Raw genomic sequence first — 7,252 nt, 5'->3', positions numbered from 1 at the left:
CGGAGCGCGTCAGGCCGACGGGTTTCTCTCGTTTCCGACGGGGCAGCGGACGGGCTCATGTCTCGTTGCACCCTTCTCACCTGCCGCCGCCGCCGCCGCCGCCCAGGTTCACAAGTTCACGGAGCCCAGCAGACGCCGTAGAATTCGATTACTTTTTTAACCTTGTTTTAAGGACGGTGTTATGTATACGGCTCGTGCGGGGACCGGGCAGGTAATTTCTGTAACGGGGTAACCGTGCGTCCTAATGGTGCAGCGGGATAAGGCACTGGGGTTGATGGCAGAATTCTGTTTGAGATGTTGCCAAACTGCCTGTCGGCCCGGCTTAGACCTGCTATCTGGTGCATTGGAGCCCTCCGCTTTTCCAATTAAGGTCTGTGCTCAGCTGGTCTTTTCGGCAGAGGGGTAAAAGGGATGTGGTGTTTCCTCCTGTGACCACTGTGTGAAGTACTGCTCGGTTGTGCTCTTGCACCTGGACCTCACCTGTACCATTGCATTACCTTTCATTGGGCAGACACTGTTATCCAAAGCAATGTACAATGATTGCCTACCAAAGGTCACTGAAACAAATATAAACACAGGTCAGATAAAGTACAAGTCTCATAAAGTAGCAGCTTTCCATAGCCATGAACATCAAATTTAGTTCACACAGTAAAGCACTGGCTAAGTCAGTAGCCTACAGTTATGGCTAAGGCCATGTCCAAAACTTGCCTACTACTGAGTATACAAGTCTATACCAGTTGTATACAACTTGTGTACTCAGTAGTAGGCAACCACCTTGTTTTGGGCATGGCCTAAATCTTAAGCTAGAAGAGAGGCATCCCATGATGCTGTGGGGTTAGTAGGTGGAGTATATTTAAAGGGCCAGTATATCACGACCCTCCAAACCTACCCTTTTCTCTAGGTCAGGGGTGCCCAGTCTCATCTGAAAAGGGCTGGTGTGGGTGCAGGCTTTTGTTTTATCCCAGCACTACAACACCTGACTCAACTAATTAACTAATCATGGTCTTCAATTAAGTAAGTAGGTCTTCAGCCTTGGTAAGTAGAATCAGGTGTCTTAGTGCTGGACTTTAATACAAAAACCTGCACCCACACCGGCCCTTTTTGGGTAAAATAGGACATCCCTGTTCTAGGCCTTTCTTAACCACATGACTCTCCACCCTTGGAGGACTGAACCCTGAGAGAGCAGCGTTTCCCCAAAGCGACCCGGTCAAGGTGCGGCTCTAAAGGCGTTCGTGTGCTTTGTGGTCGCCTGCCGCTATCGCCAACAGAAGACAGCCGAAGCCCGCGAGCGCACGGCAGCAGAACTAATGCTGTTAGCAGACCGCGAAGCCCGCGTTTTGCGCTCGGGACCGATCGGCCGGCACAGACGACTCCGGGAGCGGTTGTTTTCATTTGCTCGAGCGCGTCGGCGTTTCGCGGATCGCAGGCCGGAGAGTTTTCCAGAAGCGCGTCGGAATGCGGCGACTCCCGACTGCCCCCCGAAGACCTCAGCCAGCAGATGGCACGAAAAGCTAAAGGGATTTTTGTTTTATTGTTTTTTTTTTTTCTCCCCCCCCGCCTCCATTGTACCCCTTGGCTGTGGTATTCCATCCAACTGCTGAGGAACAGACCGAAATTGAAGGAGTAGCGGCGGCTATGTAAACTGCAACGAAGCCTTCTGCCCACCCACCCCTAATGTTCACCTCACCCGGTAGGTTCAGTATTTACGGCACCTGGTAACGTGCCATTTGGGCCTGAAGTGGTTGCCGTGGTTACAACAGCTTTCGCACGAACGCGGGGAACCTTCAAGCGTTCAACGGAATCGTAGCAGTGCTCCACCCGGAGCAACACCACGCTCAGTCAGTGGGAAGCATAGCGCAGCCTGGAGAAAAATAACAATAATAATAACTTCAGCGAATGGACGCTGCAGTATTTTGCCGTGTCTGCTCTATTAGCTGTCAAAGCAAAATGTAAATTAATGCATTTTTAGGATTGTTTAGCCCAAAACTGGCTGGTTCTGTCAGCTCTGAATTGCAGTGTGTGTGTGACTGCTATTTATTTGTCATTGAATGCGTGTCCCCAGAGAATTGTTATTGCTTATGAATGTTTAAAAGGGGAATTTGTGTGTGTTTGTGTGTGTGTGTGTGTGTTGTTTTGTATTCAATACCACCCTCCCTTTGCTAAAACTACTCAGAAAAACAAAGGCATTGTTAGCTGGAATGTACTCTAAAATAATCCTATTAACTGTGAAACAATCATGAATTATGTGCGTAATGTGCACTTAAATCTGACCCTAAATAATAAGTAACTTACATCGTGAGGCTAACAGTGTCAGCTAAAGCACATGAAGAGGAGATTGTCTACTTGTGTGTGCCTGATGGATACCCTCCTCCACATGGGCATGCTTAGCTTCACTGGCCAGTTTAGGATGAAAAACGGTCACGTGCGCGCTTTAATCTGGTCAGACATAATAATGGGAAAAGACATCAGGGAGGGGGGTATTTCAGTAGCTATACTGGCTCCAATAAGGCATTTGGGAAGAACTGTAAGATGTACATTGTAGATGAAGCATTAACTTTGACCCTAATCTGGCCTTCTTGGATTGCTACCAAAGTGTAGCTATAGCAGAATGGTACGGCAGATAAGTCATTCCGCGCTCTACCAGAGTGGGCCCGTGAGGTCACAGGCAGCACGCGGCAATGCTCGCAGAGCAGCAGCAGTGCAGAATTCGAACCCGGTGCGCCGGTGCTGCTGCTAATTCCACACAGGGCAGCAAACTGCGTTTCCATGGCAGCAACATAACATGCCATCGCGATTATTTTAGAGCCTGAAGGTGCCGCGCTGGGACAGGGAAAGGGGGGGAAGGGGGGGGTTTCCGTAGGTGCGATCAAAGACCGAACGAAGCACCACGCCTTGTTTTGAACCCCTGCTCTTACGTGTCCTTTGGGGAGTAAACGAATGCAAATGCGATTGTGTCCTTTTCAAGAGCTTTTAATCAGCACGTGTGGACATGACCGTCACAGATTGTACTTCAGTGCATTCAAACGAACACGCTGAATATGCGCTGGGTGCGTAAGAAGAAAGCCTGCTTAGCGTCCGACACGAATTTCCTTTGCTGAAGACAAGACTGAAGGTAAAAAAAAAAAAACCCCAGAGACAAACAGCTGAAGATGGTGGCTGCAGGACCAGCTTGGCGACGCATTAGGGAAGATAGCCAACTTCTAATGATGTCTATGGGTCGCAGGCCTGAGGCAGTCATCAGTGCAAATGATTTGCAATCGTGTACCAAATAAGAAGACTTTATTGAAGACTATATTAATTTATCCAATTACTGTGGGCCCCTGAAATGTGAGATTATATATGAAAAGGGCTGCAAGTCCTAAATGGATCACTGGACACGGACGTAAATAGCCGCATCTGAAATTAAAGCTGACAGTCCGCACTTTAACCTTTACAGGTTTTCCTCTCCACGTCGAGCTCCGCTGAACACGGAGAAAATAGACGCTAATTGGGCCGTCTAACGATGCGCAGCGGCGGCTGCAGTATGCTGCGTGGTCCAGAGCTTCCTTTCATTTCGCTCGCTTTTTGCGATCAGGTCACGGTGCCATGGAGAGCGAGAGGCCATCACTGTTCCCATCCCTTCATTTTTCATTGTGGTCACTCACTCACTCACTCACTCACGGACGACCTTTGAGGGACGTTTTGTGGGACGCATGCGCCGGTGGTGCCAGCTAAAATGTGTCTGCGGAAGTGAGTTGCGCCGTGGGTCTGGACGGTTCCCTGCTTGTTAACTTTTGAGCTCAGATATAGTATCATAAGCATCAGAGACCGTCAGCTCAGCTGTTCGTCCAAAAACGAAGCGTAGGCTAGTGGAAAGAAACAAGGAACATTTATCAACTGATTATGGCGCGATTCAGAAAAGGCGTGGCCTACTTAACAGATATCGGCTTGAGGAACTAAGGGTTGACAGCAGCACCCAGTTACCTACACTACAGCTGTGCCAAGTAACGATTTTAGGTTTTATTAGGCCAAGTTTACAGGCGACTGTTATTTAGAAGTGATCGATTCTGTGTTTTTTGCACTGCTACCTTGAATGATGGCCGTTTTATGCCTTTCTGTCGTTGCCGTGATGTGAGCAACGTGGCAGTGAAGTTCGGTGAATAATTAAATGCTCTGTCAGTGCCCGCGGTGGAAAGAAGGCCTGCGAAGCAATTAGTCCCACCAGAGGCGGAAGCAATTCATTATGAGTACGACCCTTGTGCAGTCCCACAGGCGTCCCAGTGAGATCCGAAGGCACAAAGCAGATCTGTGAATCGAAATAAATACGAGTGTAGTGCTATCCCTTTGTCTGCGGCTTTTGAGAGACCCTACGGTCCAGCTCTGTCATTGTCTTAGCTATAATAATAATTACAATAATAATAATAATAATAATAATTATTATTATTATTATTATTATAGGTAGCATAAACCATTATGCAAGGCATCAGTGGATGGTACTGTCGCCTCACAGCCATAAGCTCTAGACTAATTGGAGACACAAAATTGCTCATAGCTATGGATGTGTGAGTGAATGATCAGGATAAGCCGGTATAGATAATGGATAGAATAATAATAATAGGACTAATAATAACAATAACAACAACAACATAATTACATATAATATTATTAGTAATGATTATAAGTAATGATAACAAGTTATTAACAATTACATTTGCTGTCTGTATTGTTGTTGTTTTAATAGCAGTGGTTGCATTACACATAATCTATAGCCTACCATAGCATTGCTTTTGGATGGTGTGAAACAGCTTATGCCTGTTTATAGCATATGCTCTGTTTAGTAGTCTACCTAAGTGCCAGTGCACCTGCTTTTTACTCTCTGAAAGACATTGTTTTAAGGCACAGGGAGGCCACATTGATAACCTTGACATTTCATTAAAAATTTAATTTTTACCAGCATGGAGTGTGGGGAGTGCTATAATTTTAACGGCTTTGATCAAAGATGTCATTAACACTTTTCAGTTTAGGCTAAATTTTCTCTGAACAATTTGGCGCTGGCTGCATTCTCTGAGCCTTGAAGCCGGCTTGTCATTTCCTGCTCTGACAAACACACTCTCCTTTGTTATTCATTCTGAAGGCCCCCTGTCCAGTACCATTACACGGGCTGTTTAAATGGAATCCTTGCACGTCTCTGCAAGTTAATATTCCGGTTTTCCAAAACTGTCTGGCTTGTCGAGCAGACACCGCTGGCCCATGGATGCATGAGCATCATAAAACTCCCCCGTGGCGATCTCCTCGATTTCTTTGCGACACTTCACATCGTGCGTCATTAAATTCTCCTGTCTGCTTTTGTTGAGTTCGGCTCCTTTAATTTTCACCCACTCTTTCTCCACAGGTGTACCGCAGGGCTCAGTCTCTGGCCCGTCTGCGCTATCCCACAGTTTTGTTCTCTTTTAACCCTTTGTAGAGCAGAATTTTGGAATGTTTTGTTCTAGAACGCTGGCTGATGTAACATCAGCATTAGAATGTTCAGTTAAGAACATTCGAATCACATTTGTGTTCATACATCTTAGAGGGTTAATGGTAAAGATACATCTAATCATATTAAAGAACTGGTTTAAAAAAATTTTTTAAAACTTGACTAAACTTTCCTCTCTAGTTAGAACATTTCACTGCTGACGCAAATGCCCGTCCGGTCGTAGTGTAGAATGTAATTCACAGATTTTTTCGGGTTTGGATTGTAGATTCTTTGTAGATTCGAGATTCACTGCTGCACTTTTTTCCCGTCTCTTTCATTGGATGAGGTTACAGTGTAACCATGGCGATGGTAGATTACGGAGCACAAACCAGGGAAATTAAATTTGTTGTGATAAAAGTTAACTAGGCTGCCAAGTACGTTCTGATAAATCTTCAGATCGTATCCTGAATGTCAGAATTGTTGGGGACTTTAAATGATAAATCTTCTTTATTATTTGTTCTTTTCTCAAAAGAATAACCACAAGCACCCCCCCCCCCCCCCCCCCCCACCACATGGATTTCCTTTGAGGCTCAGTCTCAGCAGTCTCTCCAAGAACGAAACAAACAGCTTTTGGAATCAGTGATAAAACTGTATAGGGGGAAAGAAATGTTTCTCGTTTAAAAGTTTAAATGAGGGTTACATTTGGTGTTGGAGCCTGGGTCGATGTTCTGGGATTTGAAGCAGCCTTTTAGTACCTGAAGGGATGAGGGGGTGCTTCTGTTTTCCTCTGTTTCACTGCTTTAATTCCTGAAGACCTGCTTTTTCTGGACTGAGTTACTGATACAGAAGATAAATCAATTATAGCACAGAATGGGAGGGAATGGAGATATTGGCCTGTATTCTGTGAACATTTGCCCGTAACTTTGACTTCCAAGTTAACACAAGCAGAACCGTTTTCCCTCACAAACCTATTCTGGCCAGTCAATTTTAGATTATTAACTTGCCAAATTGTGCTTGTACTTTTAGTTGTGGAGAAATGTTGTTTTAATATTGGTCATTATCTTATAAACTGCATCATCATTTGCTTTTTCATATGTTAAAAATATATATATATATTTTGGCCCAGTGCTGGTTCAGTAAACGTGTAAATTCCTGCCAAGGAAGGAATGTCCATTAAAGAGGACAAGTGGGCCGGTGCAAACTCAGTATCATGATTTCAGAAATGTAAATGAGGCTTTTGAAGGAAGGTTTTTATTTGATCTGGGCGAAAGTGATCCTGAAGTACAAATACTTGGTTTTGCTTATCGCTGATTCATCAGATCATTTTATCAGCGTCGATGCTCAGTAAATTCTTTCACGTTTAGCTGCCGAAGCTTGTTTCCATATCTGGAGTCTTTTTCGTGATGTGAATTATAAATGAGACGTTTGGCTTATTCATATTTGAGTGACGCTTACAGATGGAGCTGGAGGGGGGTTTTTAAAGACTTTCCGTTGATATGAACTGCTCGTGTCGTTTCATGTGTTGAGTGACCTATAACACCGCGACATTTAAAACGGGAAAATGCGTCACAGACAAATGTTGGCACTTTTGCAATCCCCTCGCGCTCATGCTTAGAATTTGTGTGACCAAACTGCGGAAAAGCAAACGGCGTTCGCGAGCGCGTGAGCGCACAGCGCATGGCTGATTTCTCATTGCATTTTCATTTATTTTACTACTATGTTTTCTACATTTCATCCAAGTTAAATGGCGAGGCGGAGAAGAGTTTTTCCTTCAGTTTGGTCTCCGGGAACTGCAATAACAGGATGTCCTCACCGTAA

Source organism: Anguilla anguilla, chromosome 9 (genome assembly GCF_013347855.1).
Source record: "Anguilla anguilla isolate fAngAng1 chromosome 9, fAngAng1.pri, whole genome shotgun sequence".
Lineage (NCBI taxonomy): Eukaryota > Metazoa > Chordata > Actinopteri > Anguilliformes > Anguillidae > Anguilla > Anguilla anguilla.
Note: the sequence above shows the minus strand (reverse complement) of the source record.